This window comes from Odontesthes bonariensis, chromosome 12, assembly GCF_027942865.1.
Source record: "Odontesthes bonariensis isolate fOdoBon6 chromosome 12, fOdoBon6.hap1, whole genome shotgun sequence".
Taxonomy (NCBI): domain Eukaryota; kingdom Metazoa; phylum Chordata; class Actinopteri; order Atheriniformes; family Atherinopsidae; genus Odontesthes; species Odontesthes bonariensis.
Window position 1 is genome coordinate 17700503 of NC_134517.1, and position 17086 is coordinate 17717588.

Sequence of the window (17086 nt, forward strand, 5' to 3'; positions counted from 1 at the left end):
CTTATGTTTATTAATGTCTTAAGAGGCAATGTCCTTGTGTTAAAAACCTCTGGTCTGAATGGGTTAAAGTGGATGAAACTGTGGTAGAAAACCTGCTCTCTTAGTCCCAAGCCCCTCACACCAGATGATCACATGCATGTGCAGGGCTCTTTAAAAGCTTCATTATCATTCATTTGAACTAGCCACATCTTATCCACTTTTGCTTTAAAATCCATTTTGATTCTGGGAAAATTGCCCTGAATAGCCTATTCGTGGCACACCCGGAGTAAATCAGGAGATCGTGCTCCCTTTTCAAAGATAAAACCATCTTTTCACCCCCAGTCAGAATCTGTGTAAGTTCTACTTACTTAATCACAGTTCTCAGAAAAAAAAAAAAACATATATATTTTTTGCCTTGTACGTCTGAAACCTTTTTGGAAAAACAGATTTAACTAGATTATTAACAGGGGGCTTCAGAGGCGAGTTGCCTCCACTTTGTAAATATTATTTGGATTATAATTTCTATTGACTGTATGCTCTGTGTACAATGATTTGCAATAATCAAACCGCAAGGATCTTAGTATCCAAAGACTACGGTGCACGTATGACCACTTATACACAGCATGTATGTGCACAGTATCCCACTGTAAAACCAGCAGGATTATAAGGGGTTAGTAGTAAATGAAGATAGCACACAGGACCAGATTTTTCAAAACATCAGTCCAGGAAAAGAATAGCATACTCTAAATACAGTGATTAAATGAGGATGCTGGTTTCAATGATTCTTCAAGGACTCTTAGACTCCTTTTTTAGTGAATCTATACTCCTGTTTTCTCGAATAGGCATCTGGAAAAAACACATTAAAATAGCAAAAATTGTACACTGAACGATGACCATGGACCCTTTGCCCAATGTACCCAAATTAAATATCGGAAACTGACTGTAAGGAACACTGCACTCAAGATGTGACAAGACAGGGTAAAAAAAGAAAACAAAAGAAACAAAAAAAGTTAAATGTAGAGTGTAAATTCAAAGTTCCTTTTTTCCATAAATGTAATAATATTCTCAAGTCCCACCATGGTCTGAACCAGCCACCCGTCACATTTTCACTGTGCTAAAGTCTACTCCACTACCAGGTAAGTGCAGACCTTGGGGGCATACAGCTGCACATTATCTAAGAAAATTCACTTTACCCCCCTCCTCCCGCTGCACAACCAGTGGGAGGAGGCCACGTTATGAATACTTTAATCACAGCCACCTTGAAAGATTTCTCCACGAGCTAATGCAGGTCTCTGAGGTTTGCGCCTTTGGCACTGGAAAGTGGCAGCCACGTGACATTTACAGAAGACACCGAGTGAATGCTGAGGACGGCTCACGGAGACGTGATCTTAATACTGGCCCGTATTTTACCAGAGACTAGTAATCATTCAAAGAAAGTGGTCGGAGTCTTAGGAGGCGAAAAAAAAGATTCATCTGCTTGGTTTAACAGCAGCATCAAGAGACAAGAGAAATGTATGAAAAAGACTCTTCCACTAAGACAGCGAATGGCTGCCGAATTCTGAATGACAGAACAAAAGAAAGGGGCTCGTTCACAGGCTCGTTTTGCAGTGGATGTCGCCGTCCTCCTCCTTTCTACGCACTACGTTTCAATGGACCATTTTCCTAGGTCAAAAATGGACCATGGGTTTTTTTTTGGTTTTTTTTCTTCCTTCATAAAATATTGAGCCCTCACGAGTGGAGTTGCCAAAACAAAAAAACGTTTTAGTATTCGCCTTGCAGCAGCAAGCAAGCAGCTTTTAACGAATAATCGAGACAACATCCACTGGGCCTCTTTAAGAAAAGAAAGAGGCATGAAAATGGAAGAAGGTTTAGATTTCTGAGATCATTTGTGCCTGAAATTCCAATCCACGTCTCCCGGGATAATGCGATCAGAACCTGGTATAAATGCAAATACAGTATGTGCTCCTCGGTGTGTAGAAAATGGATTTTCCAGTGAGGTCTTACATGAGGGAGGCTCTTGGAAACGGTCTGTAGTGGGTGCCAAGTGGGTGTATGAACCTTAACAACTAAGAATCTAAGAGTTATTTCTGAAGTTGAGCTTGAGCAGAGGGACTTTTGGGTAAGCAAAGCCAAATCGATCTATGGGCCCCAAGTATGTACTACGCTGGATTTAGGCTGGGTCTGAGCTGTACGTCATATGGTCACAAACTCTCTTACCCTACACCCGTCTAACCCCAAATTGACTGTATGACCTGGCTTTTACAAATTGATTATCCTAAATTCTTACCCAGTTGAAGCCAAGATGGCCAGGTCAAAGAGTGAAGAGAATGGAAAGGCACAGGCACTCTTTACATTTTCAGCCACCTCCACTGTGGCCTACTTCTCATTCAGTCTTCTTGCGTGGCCATTGGGAACAAAAAATGAATTTGATTTCTGATGCATTCAGACAGCGCATCTTCAGAGCCATTTCTGAGAAACAATAACCCTGCCATTAGAGTGAAGTGCTTGTCAGAGCATCTCACGCTTACCCAGAATTGAAATCATGTAAGGAAAAGAGGGCAACGTTTGAAATTTTGCTGAAACAGACACTGCTCTTGTGCTACACGCGCAGGTTTAAAAACAGCTTAAATGCCACGTTAATTACGCTTAAGATTAACTAGTTGTAGACATATTTCACTTAGGCTTCATTTATGTTTATTTATGAAGCAGCTGTCGCTGTCACCCATTGGCTGTTCCCCCTCTTCAGAGTGCAAAAATTCAGATAGAATCAGTTATTGACGAGTTAAAAACACCAAAGTTGCATACATGTCCAACATCAGATGGAGGGGGTCTGCTTCAACCATTAGATGACTCTTGAAATGTTTCTGAAAAGTTTGTTTGTAGAAGAGTGGGAGAGGCGTTGTGCTCCTGCTGTGGCACTTTCTGTATGTGCAACACAGGGGAAGACGAGCAAACCCTCTCTTTATTGGCCACACGGCCCGTTTGATCGATTTTGAGAAGCTGAAAACTTGCAGGCGGAACAAATGCTTTAACAAAACACTCATGTTTAAAGGCAGCGGTATAGTTTCTCAGAGAAACCCTCTAAAGACGTACTGTCCTAATGTATCAGAAATCAAATTCGTAGTTGTTCCCAGAGGCCAGTCTGGAAGGCGAAGCGAAAGAGCCGGCTGTCGAGGAGGTGGCCTCACACAGAGTTTCACATATGAAAACTGCCACAACAGAGAAGGGAAATGCCTTTTCCATTTTGCAGTGCTTCTGTGCACTCTTCTCACCGATTTTCTTTTCCCCTACAGGTTTTGAGACCAGTTAAATGCCAAAGTCTTTACTCCATCCGTTTAAACTAGTTACTACTAAAAAAAAAATAATAATAATAATAACAATTTTTTTTTTTTTAAACTCTTAAAAAGGGATAATCCGGAGTAAAATGCACTTTAGATCAATTTACGGGATGTTGGGAGTACATACATTGAGTTGATATCAAAATCATGTCATTCGCATGTGTTTTGAGAATTTCGATTTGACCGTTTTTAGCCAAAAGTCGTTAGCCTGGAAGTGAGAGGGGCATATCATGTTACCGCTACAAAACGCTATTTTTATACCTCTTCTACAGCTCCAAACAACATAACACTTACGTGGTAGTGAGTAGAGGGTCCCTAAAGCCAAAGCGAAGTGTCCCGAGGTCTTCATGTGGTCGGATATAGAGTCCAGAATGAATTTAATCAAGCCAGTACCTGCTCTCAATCAGAGCCTCTTCCGTCAACATGAGGCTATCTCACGCAAGACATCACGTCACGTGAGTCAGTAGTTGATTGCCGAGTGTGGAGTAACTCGCTCTGGAAAGTCACAATTTCGTTGCCGGTTTTTTTTTTTTTTTTTTTTTACAAATATAGTCCAGTATTTCTTTCGAAAGTGAAATGAAGTTGTATGCAACAGCAAAGCCTAGCTTACTAACAGGTTGGAATTTTGAAATGTCACGTGACGTGATGTCTCGCGTGAGATAGCCTCATGTTGACGGAAGAGGCTCTGATTGAGAGCAGGTACTGGCTTGATTAAATTCATTCTGGACTCTATATCCGACCACATGAAGACCTCGGGACACTTCGGTTTGGCTTTAGGGACCCTCTACTCACTACCACGTAAGTGTTATGTTGTTTGGAGCTGTAGAAGAGGTATAAAAATAGTGTTTTGTAGCGGTGACATGATTTGCCCCTCTCACTTCCAGGCTAATGACTTTTGGCTAAAAACGGTCAAATCAAAATTCTCAAAACACATCCGAATGACATGATTTTGATGTCAACTCAACGTATGTACTCCCAACATCCCGTCAATTGATCTAAAGTGCATTTTACTCCGGATTATCCCTTTAAGATATAAGAAGGAAGATTAAAGGCTTCATCAAACTGCGTTAACTGACAGGATTCAATCTTTCTGACATAACTCACTCTTGCATGTTCCTTACTGATGCATCCAGGCGTACCTACAGCTGTCAAAGAGAAAGCCCCAGTGTATGCACGGTTATTTGCCATTCACTTGAGACTGGACAGTACATCAAGTTAGTTCTGATGCCAAAGCCATCAATTCAAATAAGTTTCTCTATGTAGCACCAATTCAAAGGTTTTCTCAGTGCACTTTGCAGAGAAAGCAATTGAAATGATGGTTATCATGATCATTTATATCTAATCATCATTATGTTACCAGTTCTTCTGTTTGACTGTCCTAAAATAGATTTATCTATCTATAGTATTTACAAAATACCAACTCGTAAAAGGTAACCTCGCCAAGGAAACTAACAGCTCGCGTTGAATCTTTGGGTTTGATTCAGTCTCCCATCGTGATGCATGCACAGAGCAACCTACAGCAGAACCAGATTCAACTGCCACAGCAATTCATTTGAGCTTACAAAGCACAGTGTGGCTGCGTAAATGCCAGTGGATTGTAGCAGTTTAAAAATAAAACTTTTATTTATTTATTTTTTAAACATGTTTCAGCTTGCTGAACAAATGATGCGTTTCGCCCACTAACAGTAGGGGAAAACCGCCGAGTTTGAGAGTATGGACAGAGCTATGCAAATCTTCAGAGAAAAGACCCAAAAATAACCCACCATTAATTGAGCATGCCTGTGCAAAAAGTTCAGACTTATTCCGTGTTGAAAATGATAAACGGTATTGTTGGAGTGTAATGGAAGTTATGTTTAATGAAGGGGCGGAAACAGACACCCTCATGCAAACTTGAGGATCACATTGTTCTCGTGCCATTGCACACAATTTGCATCTCAAACATCACACTTCATATGCAGATGAAGCGAGCTTAAAGTTTTTCCGAGCGGAGTTTGCATAAACTTGTTCTACAGGAGGCTGCATTACTTTTTCTACACTCAAAAAATCCCAAATGAATTTCAAGGCAAGGCAACTTTATTTGTAGAGCACAATTTCGCACAATTTCAGTTGTAAGTGTCATTACGGCAGAGGTACTTACAATTCACACTTAACCAACATCTGAATGTGCAACAAATTCTACACTTCGTCATCAAATCTGGAAAAGAAAAGCTTTTTCAGTGGCAAGAGACAAGGAAAATGGCATTGGCAGCGCAAGCTAGAACAAAGACATCAGAAGCCTCTTCAAGTTACAAAGCTAAGTGAGAAAATTTAGCATTCAGACGAAATGAACTGCATCTCTCCTTCCTCTCTTCATGACGGCACGGCAACATGTCTACTCCGCTTTAGCCTCGGGAGGCAACGAGGCTATTACCATGTGGGAGAGCAGACTTCACCCTGTGTAATTATGCTGGCAGCATCTGAGCTCTCCGAAGGGTCCACTGCACTTCATTACATCTTCAAACCCCAAAGTGCAGCCGTTCAGAATAGCCAATAGGCTGAAAGTATCAAAAGCCAAGATAAATGAGCAAGTGAAGACAGGGCAATGTCAAAGCTAAAACAGTTTCTTGTTGAGATAAGAAAAGTAGAACTCTTATCTATATTTTCTTTTCCGTTTTATCTCTCGTGGCTGCCGATTTGTCTTTGTCTGTATACGGGTAAGGTATATGGCATCTTTGTGCGATTACAGTATTACTTTTTGCCTTCAATGAAAGGAGGAGTTATTTCTCTGTACTTCCAAGGCAAAAGCTTAAAATCCCAAGGTTTATACCTCCCAATATATCCCGTCCTAATCCTGCCACTGCTCCAAAAATGATGGCATAATGAAAGGCTTCCTCCTCCCCTGACTTCCACTGCCCACCTTCTTTCCTTCCCCCACATCTTCCTTCTTACTTGACCTACTTTCCACCGTGGTGCTGTGCATGTAAATGTAAATGCAGACCCGGCTCCAATGGTTGTGTCTGTGTCTATGCATGTTCCCTCTAAAGTCAGTCATATTAATGCCCTAATGTACCCATGGGGTGAAAGAAAAAAAAAAAAAACGAGAATTAATATTGCATCCTCTAATGCATCTCTGCCTGCCAAAGCAAACCGTGTGCAGTTACTGTACTGCTCAACCTGCCAGTTTTTCTGCCAAAAGTTGACTCGGCTTCACTGGCACCTAACACAAGGAGGTGAGAACACACTGCAGGCACTGGAGCTCATTCCAGCCATCCAAGTGGCTGCCAATCACATAGAGCATGTAGCCACACGAGTCCACACATACAGATGCGCAGCTAAGCACACATCAGCATCGAAACTGAAATACAGCAGAGATGGCAACAAATACGTGGGAACAAGATTCCAATTTCAGGTTCCTCTGGAGGCCAAATAGAGCAGCAAACAGGAAAACGTTAGCAAAGGTTTACCTGACAAAAATGTGAAGGGATTTTCATGCAACATCAGCACAGGAGCTACTCTCCATCTCCACTGGCATGTCCCCTTGCATGCCAGAGATACAATTTTCATTTGACTTTTTCTCCAAATGGAAAAAACTGTGGTATTTTCCATATATAGAACCCCCACTTATTAGGATAATAAATTCTGTTAGTACAAGCCACTCAGCATCACACCCCTGCAGCTTATTTGTCTGTAGGATTCAAAAGTGAAGTTACATGGCTGAGACAAAAAAAATAAAATCAATCTGCAAAAATTTTAATGAATGTCGTGCGTCACTGAAAATGTCGGAGCAAATGTTCACATCTTTCAGCTGCTCGGGTACAAACATTTAGGGGGTTTTGTAGCACTGAACTGAAAAGCTTTATGCTTGATCCGTCTGAAAATACGACAAAGGCAAGGTAAGACGACACGGTGACATTTCACCTTAGCATTTTAATGTAAATCAGGCTTGTTAGCTGAGAAGGACGCTAAGAGAAGTTAAGTAAGCCGAGGCTTGGGCTGGGGCAGTAGAGCGACTTTCTAATTTTTGTTCCATGTTTTTTTTTTTTTTTTTTTTCAAAAAAGCAACTTGTGTTTATTGTGCTGGATAAGTAGTGCCTAATCTCCATTGATATTGCCAGAACTACCCAATTAGCGCAAGCACACACTCGTATTTTTCTTTCCTAATCTTCCTCTGCCCATCAGAGCAGCTTCAGCCTATAAGCTGTTAATGTGAACTAATATTCTCAGTCACATGAAAGTACACCCAAAAGACTGGCGGTTAAAGATGCAGTGGTCTCGATTTCTGATTCACTGCGTTGTCTTTAAGGGGCTTCATCAGGATTTCGGGCTGCATTGACATACAGTACATGAAGGCAGAGGTATTGAGAGAGAAGCAAACAGATGTTAACAGCGGACACAGCTTGACGTTAGGCAGAAAGCAAAGACCTAGTGTTCCATAGTACTGTTATCGATATAATAATGATAAATGTTTTTAGAAATTTTTTTTGGTTATGTCGCCCAGACCTAATTGTTGCTATAAGACACTGTTGCAACCTTTTTTTTAATCTTGCAAAAGTCGGATTTTATCAGATTACTCGGTAAATCAATGAAATAATCCATAGAATACTCGATTACCTAAATAAGGGGTTTGCTGCGGCCCTAATACTGGATTTCTGGTCATTGGGGTACATTGTTGCCAAACAGTTCTTGTGCAGACTGTCTGTACATACAGACCCACTTTGTCTAGAAGATGATTTGGTGATGCCGTCACTTTTGCCGAGAACTTTGACTGTACCCAATTTAACTCGTAGTCCAAGACAAGACAGCTTTGATAAAATCCTGTGAGCATAATGAGAACTTTGAAGAGACATTCAGCAGTTGGAATGTAACTACAGTACTTTGAGGAGATAATGTATGTAATGGAAACAATTTCTGAAAAACACATCTTTGGCTTTCCTCACATAACATACCTCTCTACATTATATGCAACTCATCAGTTTGTTCCTGTCAAATAGTTTGTCAAAACCTCGACGATGTAATCACTGATTTTTGCTTTGACCACTTACGGGCAATGTGACAATGTGTCAAACACTAGCCATTGGTTCCATTGGTCACACGCAATAATGTATGACGGAATGGTCATTGAGCGAGCAAATCCAACACCAACAAAGCACCTTGAGTGTTTACACCAACCCTTGAGGAGAACTGGACTGACTGCCGCTTCTATCCTGATCAGGAAGCATCGGGACTGATAAAAATGACACCGCTGCGCGGCAGGAGTGGCGCTAGAGGAGATCATACAGCGAGTACATTGCTCACACACACACACACACAACTTCAACTTTCCTGCTTTGTTTTTGAGTGGTAATTTCTGTTAATGGAAGATTTTGTGTAATTTCACAGTCTTTGGTTTTGCCAGGTTGATGTTTGAAACTGATCGCATCCTCTCGGCAGCTCTTCCAGCTATTCAACCACCGTCTTACCAAAATTGGGAGTTACAAGACCAGCTGAAATTAAAATCAAAGCGCCCACTGTGGCAGGCATCGTGACGTCTATTTTGGCCTAAGCGAACAGCATCTAACAGCAACCATAAACTCAGCTTTAAATGTCACACAAATGTGCAATTTCATTAAAAACAAACAAACAAAAAAGATGCATTAGGCATGATTCCAAGCACTGGTTTAGAATTAATAAACTAGGCTGTCGTCAGAATGTGGCTACAACACAAATGGGAAGTAAAAAGACCAGAACTCTCCAAGAAGAAATGCATAAAACCAGGCATCTTGGCCATCGAAGACAGAAAAACAGAGAGATGTCTTCAGGAATTTCTTCTTTTGGCATGCACAACATAATTATTTCATCATGTCAGCAAATATTAAGCACGATTCCTCTCTAGAAGCTAATTGTCTTCGTTACTTTTTAACTAAATCCAAACTTTGCAAAAGACACTTCCACCTACAAAAAAGAAAAAAAGCCGACAACCCAAGCGAGCATACATTTAATTGTACACGTCTTTCTAATTTTGCAGTTTTCCCTTCATTCTTTTCTAATGCACAGCTCAAAAATATGATCAAATGATCAAAGAAAAACAAGCAGGATGGCCTTCATCACGATTCTCTCGGTGGGGAAAAGATCCGACTCATGAGGGACGGCTTCATGCTGCTGTAATATCAGGTCCTGCAAGGTCAGACCAGAAAGTACCAACTCCATTAAATTCTGATACCGCTGAGGGAGATTAAGTCTGTCCTGTCCCTTCCATCCTCCTCCAGCTATAGCGGTGATTATATCAGCAGAGCAAAAACGTCCATTTTCACAAAGACGTACTTGGAAGCTCATTAATCTTGCCCCGAAGAAGCAACTATACCCAGTAACAGCCAAGAGGTGCAGGGAGACGGAAATCTCTGTCACAGTCCATCTGTTACAGAATGCTTACACCCGAATCTTTTATGCAAAAAAGGAGACAACACAGTGTGCATCCTACAATGTGTCCACACAATGAGCTTTTGTTCAGCTGAGAGGAGTGAAGAAACCGTAAACAGTGAGATAACACCTGGACAAGGGCACGACACTCCCAATTAACCCCTTTCTATCAGAGCAACAAGGGAGACGCTCGTGCACCTTCTAATTACAAGAACAGAGAATGGGTTTCACTCTAAAGCAGCACTACTGAGAGGAAACAAGCCTCCGACTCATCCAAAGTAATCAACCACCCCTCATCCTAAGTCCAAGCAGGCTTGAAGACAGTAAAGTTTCGAACGAGCAGCGCTAGCCTTAAAGCACTTGCAAAGTCACAGCCACAAAAAGAAAATGACTCAATGTTAAGAACTCGATGTGGAACCTTTAAAAAGAAAGGATACCCGATGCAAACATAGTGCTGGGAAGAGTTGAGTCAATGTGACCTGAGCGCATCTCCTTCTGATAAATCACACGGGGGTAGCGGTTCGTGATGACAACCTTTCACGGTGCACTCTTGAATACAGGCTGCCAGTGGCAAGGTCCTGTGAAGGAAACGCAGTTCTACACCTCACATTATCGCTCATAAATACAGCCGGGAGCGCCGATGCCCACGGGACGCAAACTTTGAGGTGAAAAAGCGGAGAAAGTCCACTCGGAGTTCATGCCCACAGTCTTTTGTGCCACCTCGAGGCCATTGAAAAAAAATAAATAAATAAATCACTGGCTATTGCCATGCTGTGTGTAGATCCTGAGTTGAACCTTTACTCTCATTCATGAGATTGAAAGAAAAAAAAAATACACAGAAATAAGGCTTAGACAGAATTTTCTACTTCATGTGCCAACACCAATCACGTTCTCTCAAAAAAAAAAAAAAAAAAAAAAAAAAAAACAGATCTTATACATATATGCCAATGCCAAACGTAGATGCCGACACGTTTAATTCTTATCATCCTTTCACACACACAGGCTGCTGCATTAGTGGGGAAAAACAAAATACAAATAAATATGTCTGACTGCCCAGAGAACAAAGCCACTAATCTACAACTCCATGGCCATTTTCAGAAAGCTGAACCTCTATATAATCTGCCTGACACTTACTTCCAAACAAAGACTGAGATTAGCAGCCTACCAGAGACTTACAGCACAACTATGAAAGGCGATGCCGCAATAAGCTGCTCGAATATCCCTCGTCTCGTTTTAAGAGGACACAAAAGAGAAAAAAAAAAAAAAGTCCTGGACACCAGAAATCAACAGAGACTCACGCAGACCAAGTGCCAAGACAATCTCTCCTCTCAGGAAGTTTACAATCTCGCAAAGAAAGCCAATTGTCATGGCTATCCATATGTTCCTCGTGTCCTCCAAGTGCTCACATGCTCGGCCAGGAGTGAGGGGCACAGCTGGTCTTGATGACTCCAGCGCTCCTGCTTTTTGAAGGCTGAGCTCAGATAACTGCCGCCCCGGTCGGTTAAAGCGCATCTGAAATTACACCTCCACCTTCCCTCAGCACCCATACAGTTCCTTTCATTACACAATCTGTACATGTACAGTCAACTCCAGCCAGCAGCAAAATCGTGTAAACATTTGAGGATTGAATAAAAGGAGTGCGATGTATCTACAGAGAGGAGCTGTGCTTCATCAGGAGCACACATAGGACATTAGGATTTTTTTTTTGTCAATTAAAAAGCGTCTACATTGTAATTCATATCATCATGCATTATTTTTTAATAATAAAAAAAATGTGTCAAACAGCGTCGCGCAAAAGTGACCATCATCAGTGAAGCAGAGTCATTACCTGAATCTTCAGCTTTGCAGGGCTTTATAGCAAGTTTCAGCTCCAACATTTGCTATTTTGGTTCGCTCACCGCTTTGAATGTGTTGCTTTTGGCAAGCAGAGACAGCAAAAGCTCAACAGAACCCACCAAACACACACACACACACACACGCAGCACTAAACAGCAGATGGACTCAGCGACTAAAGGCCTCTTCACACTGTGTTATTTTGGGCTATCTGATACGGCAATGTAAAAAAATCATGAGAAAAGAAAATTAAATTTAAAAAATGTGGCAAAATCTGTGGTCATCGCTCCAAAACACTGATGCAACGCTAGGCGTGGAGCTTCGATGATTGAAGACATACGCCCTTTTTGGTAAATTCCCACCCAACATTGCAGCAAAGCATGTCATAGGCCGACTGGAAGTCTACAGGAGAACAAGCCAGTGTCATGTTTTCCCATCAGTCATGTCTGAAAACATATGAGTAATCTAAACATAAGGTCATAACTCATGAGGGTTTGGTGCACTTTTCCTTTTGGGCAACACATTTCTTAACTTTTCACACTGAGCCAGGACAGAGTTACATCTTGCACGTTCCAAACATGACTTGGGATTTTAGATGAGAACGGTGTTGGCCTGCCTTTGTCCAGGCGAGTGTCACCTGCTGTTCAACTACTACTTTCCAACCAAACATGAACCAAGAAAGTGCCAAAGAAATAGATCTGTTACACATGTGTCAATTACAAATCTGGCAAAGACAGCAAAATAAGGTTGGGGGGGAAATCTTTGTTTGAAATAACATCTCTGCTGCCGTTTTAGGGAAAAACAGAACCCCCCAAATTATTTTTTTTTTGAATATGTTGCAATGGTCGATAAGATCCCTTTTCCAACAGAAAACAACCCATCTCTGAATTGGGGGTCTCAGCAATCTATGCAAGTAAAACTAAACTGAAGAACAGACCAGACGTGAGGAACAAACTACACGTGTGACCGTCTCCCTCTAAATGAGCGATATTTTCATTCATGCGTGGAAAAGCTCTGACAGAAAGAAAAAAAAAAAAAAAAAAAATAGAACCATACACAACACAAAACAATCAAATGTTCGTTGGGGACTTTATATGATGATAATTAAATCTAATGCTTTGACTCTGCTCTCATATTCTCGTCCCCCCCACTTCCATTATCGCATGCCGAAATCTGACATGCCTCAAATTGATATTACACAGTCTGACACAGACGAGGCCTTCAATTTCAATGGACCCATCTTGCACGGAATGGAATAAACTCGCAGCGTAAATGCACCAAACATAAGCCTTTTCCAGACACACGCCAATATGCATTAACCTGATGGCGACTGAATGCGTCAAAACGATGGCACCGTGGTGCTTTTAGGTAACAAAATCGTGATGGAGATGTTACTAGATGGTAACATTTCCAAATCCCTTTCAGTGTGGCACTAAACTGAGCAGCAGGCTGTCACATTAGCAGACGGGCCTGCACAGCAGAGGTGGGTCCTCACCTGGTTTATGATCTGCTCATCAGAGGAATCTGACAGATGTCGTCATCAATAATAATAAATAAATACCCCGTATTCACCCCCCCGCAACAGCCAAATGAACGGCATAAAAAGTAAGTGGCAGACGCAGGAGACAAACTTTCCTCGTGCTGCCATTAACAGCCCCTCTTGTTATAAAGTGCACTAACGCCACTGAAAGTAAGAAGCTTTTAAGAATCCTTTTAACACATCACCTGTTCATTAAGCTTATACGTGTAGAAAAGTGACAGTTTCAGCTGCGTCCATCCGACACAAACTGTTTTGGTAAACAACATCCTTGGAAGAAAGCCGAGTCCACCAAGACTCGGTCATTAGGCCAATTTCGAACCCATAATCTCGCCCTCCCTGTCACAGGGTTGGTGTGAATGAACCCATGAGGATTCACGTTTATGTTTGAATGACTGAACGCCGCCCTTTGCACAGATCGATGAACAGATTAAGGTCACTTCGCTCATGTCTGCAAGAAAGCAGTGTTGAAGCGCTCATCAGCAAAAACAGACATCTCTGTCGCTTCGCAAAAGGATTAAGACGCTGCATCAGCATCTTGCTCGGGGACACGTGGGGAAGCTGGGCATCAAACAGCAGCCCCCCGTGATCAGTGGAAAACCAGCTCCTCAACCTGAGCCACAGCTGCTAACTATTTGCTGTATCAACTTCAAATGTAGTGTGTCGATTCTGTGTTCACAACTTCTTCCCCCTGTCCAAATACAGAAACGAAACACTCCATGATGGTAGATTTAACCTTTGTTTTCTTTTTTTCTTAAAATCAGCTGCCAGTTTGTGACCTCATTCTTACAGAGGGCAGGATCGTCTTCTCCTTAAATCGATGTGACTCTTTCAAAGCTCCACTTGTGCAATATTTAAAAAGGTGCTTCAGTGTGCTACCCGGGGAACAGATCGACTGCAGCACATCTGTATCTCACAGACAGAAGGCTTGCATCTTCTTACAGCTTCACACAGACTAAAGAACAGCCCAACACCTTCATCTGCCGCAGGGTCGATTTTCATTCAGTACCGCGAGGTCAGCGACACACAAGCTCACCTCCTGAATGCTAAAACACCGCGATATAGACCCATGAACCTTCAGAAAAACAACAAATTAGAGTCGTTCATGTTGAATACAGTCACCAATAAGAATTCCTCTTCAGCACGCACTCGTCGACATGAATCAATTCTTCTCATCCGATGCTAATGAGAACAGTCGATTACAGAGTTTAACTCCGTTATTGGATCATTTCAAATGTTTGGTCTTTTCGGAATGAGGTTTGCTCCATTCTGCAACTTGGATCAAATAATTGACCAACAAAGACACCCTCCAGCTCACGGGCACACACGTTTGTTTGCAGTACGAATGAATTTTTTTTTCCAAACTGCTATGAACAACTCGGTTCTTTAATTCCTCGTGGCGCAGCTCTTCTTCTCATCGGACTGCAGCTCCATGTCGATGCATGCGTCTCTGTGCGCCTCAACTGTACAATAATTAGAGGGATTGTGGGAGAACAGCCAAACTGAGAAACATGAACTCAAAGGAGTCATCTCAACTTGGAAGTTCCACCGCGCACCGACAAAGTGGTCGCTCCGGCTGAGCCAAGATTTCTTTTTCACCGACAGTGTTCACAGATATGTTTGGGCATGATGGGTTTTAACTTGGAGCTTTAGGTAGCGGTAAATACTGTACATACAGGTAAGGCGTCAAATCCCTCCTTTCCTTTCATAATCTGTTCTCCCCATAGTTTGTCAGAGAGCTTCGGCCCTACTGAGCAAAAACCTTGTATCGGTCGACACCGAAAGGCTTTCAATGTAGAAACACGATAAACTGGCCATTTTCCGTCAGGAAAATGATCCTTGCTGCACCGTGAATCGCCACTACAGAATAAGAGTGGAATGTGGTTTGTGCGTTTTCCTGCACACCTGTGTTCTGTCAGGACACGCAGAGGATGGGCGCCCCATTTGAGACGAGGAATATCCAGCAGCAGGGACAAAGAGATGCCAAGCAGTGTGCAGCAGTAATTAGAGAATTGTGTGTAAAAGCATTAATGCAGAAGGTCTCTGAGAGTCACAACCCCTTTTCACACACCGCCGGTGCGTGCGTGCATTTACAAAACATCCATTACCACATTCATAATGCATTTTTACAGTTCACTTTACAAAAAGCAGAAAAAAAACATCCTGGCAAAGAAAAGATGAATAATTCAGCTTTGGGGTTTTTTTTGTTTTTATAAAAATGTGCATCTCTGGAGCACAAACGCAACGTTCACTAACTTTTTGTCCTTGTCATAACCTCTCAGAAGCCTAGAGAAGCAGAGCGCACATAATTATTCAGTGCCTGCGCACGCAAACAAAATAACACTTTCCTCATGCAATGTCACCATAACCTGGAGAGAGGCTTTGAATTTTCTTCCCTGTGCTGTTTATGCTGCAGAGGGAGGAAACACAAAGAGCAGGCTGGTGCCTTTGATTCCAGAGGACTACAGAGGAGCCCGAATGTGTGCGAGCGCACTGTATAATCTGGCTGTAATGAGTTCCAGTCTATCCTATTGCAGTTCTCCAAGGTGATTTGATCATGTGTTTCAGTGACATTTAGAGAGAGGAACTGATATCAGATAACTCACAGCACTTCAAAAGGAACGGCTATCCTAACCCCAACAACACCACCACCCCACCACCACCCCTACCCACCCACACAAAAGAGAAAACACTTAATTGCTCTTGACACTTGTGTATTATTGCCTCTTCTCCTCTTGAACGCTCTCACAGCTATCAATCATGAGAAGGGACGGTGAGTAGGAACCCAACACCTTTTTGTCTTTACTTTTGTCTTAGATTAGATTAGATTAGGGCCAAATAACACAGTTCAATAAGGAATTTCAGAGCCTTACTAAAGGGACTTCTCCACGCAGTGTCTCCAGACAAAATGCATGAGGTCAATCACTGGTTAAAGAACAGTCACATAAAATTGGCTCCCTCGGCCTGGGTTTCTCCTTTTGCATGGGCTACACTACAGCATGCGCTCAATAATAAGTGAAAGGCAGGCTGAACAACAAACACCGTCTCCAGAAGTTGTAAAGTAGTGTGCAGGCCTGGCTTCACTGGGAGCTGTGATTGGACTCAGTTTCTCCAATTAGGAAAAAAAATGCAAAGGGACCAGGTTTTTTTATGTTCTTGTTGTTGTTTTTTTTTTTTTTTTGGTGACGTACAGTAGTGTGTCAGTCACCAACTGGCAAAACAAACAGTGAACTCAGCTGCGTGCGCCAGTGATGCCTCTCATTTTTATCGGGCCATCTTTCCCCCCAAAGAGCAGTGCGCCGCCTAATGAGATGCTGTCAAAACGAGCCGCTGTGATTGTGAGGGTCCGGGGGAAAAGTGACGGCAGACAAAGCGCTTTTCTGCAACACGTTCACGTGCGCGTTCAATCCTTTTCGAAGCCCCTCGGGGCTGAAGGTTTTCGCCCAACGCATGCACATCCTCCCGTCACGCAGCTCCGCGTCCCGAGACAAAAGCGCTCCAAAGCACCAAACGCATATCTGTGTGGAAAATCCTGCGCAAAGCGAACAAAGCCTTACCTAAATACGGTGCCGGTCCTCGCAGGATGCTGCCGTGGTCCAGCGATTCATTTTTGCTCCTGGTCGCCTCGTAGAACAGCGGGCGGGAGGCTCGCCTCTGCCCTCCCTCCGTGCACTGAGAAGATACCCACTACTACGCGGAGCGGAGTGGCTGTGTTGTCTGTCACATTGTTGCTGGCCTTTTTCTTGCATCCACATCCGATTTTTTTTTTTTTTTTTTCAAAGAGGGGCGGAGCCACCGACAGTCGTTTTTTTTCCGTTTTTTTTCGGTGAGGCACCGAGAAGGCTCGTCGGCCTGGAGAGAAGGATAGGCTATATCTGAGAGGAAGGAGGAAAGGGAAGGAGGAGGGACGATGAGCTTGATCTAGAATTTCACGAGATTCATTGAAAATATGATGACCCACCAAGAGGTCTATTCAGCTTTGCCAGGGGCCCTGATGTGTCTGGTGGCCTGGGTCCCAGTCTGC

The 17086-nt window shown here is 42.6% G+C and overlaps 1 protein-coding gene across 1 annotated transcript in view; it reads right to left on the minus strand.

Moving 5' to 3' along the window:
- LOC142396531 (beta-galactoside alpha-2,6-sialyltransferase 2-like) overlaps nt 1-16817 on the minus strand; it is a 64947-nt gene extending 48130 nt beyond the window's left edge. Inside the window, exon 1 of the mRNA XM_075479378.1 lies at nt 16620-16817. The gene's annotated coding sequence lies outside the window, so the exon portion shown is untranslated. The remainder of the gene's footprint in view (nt 1-16619) is intronic.
- Between the last annotated feature and the right edge of the window lie 269 nt (nt 16818-17086).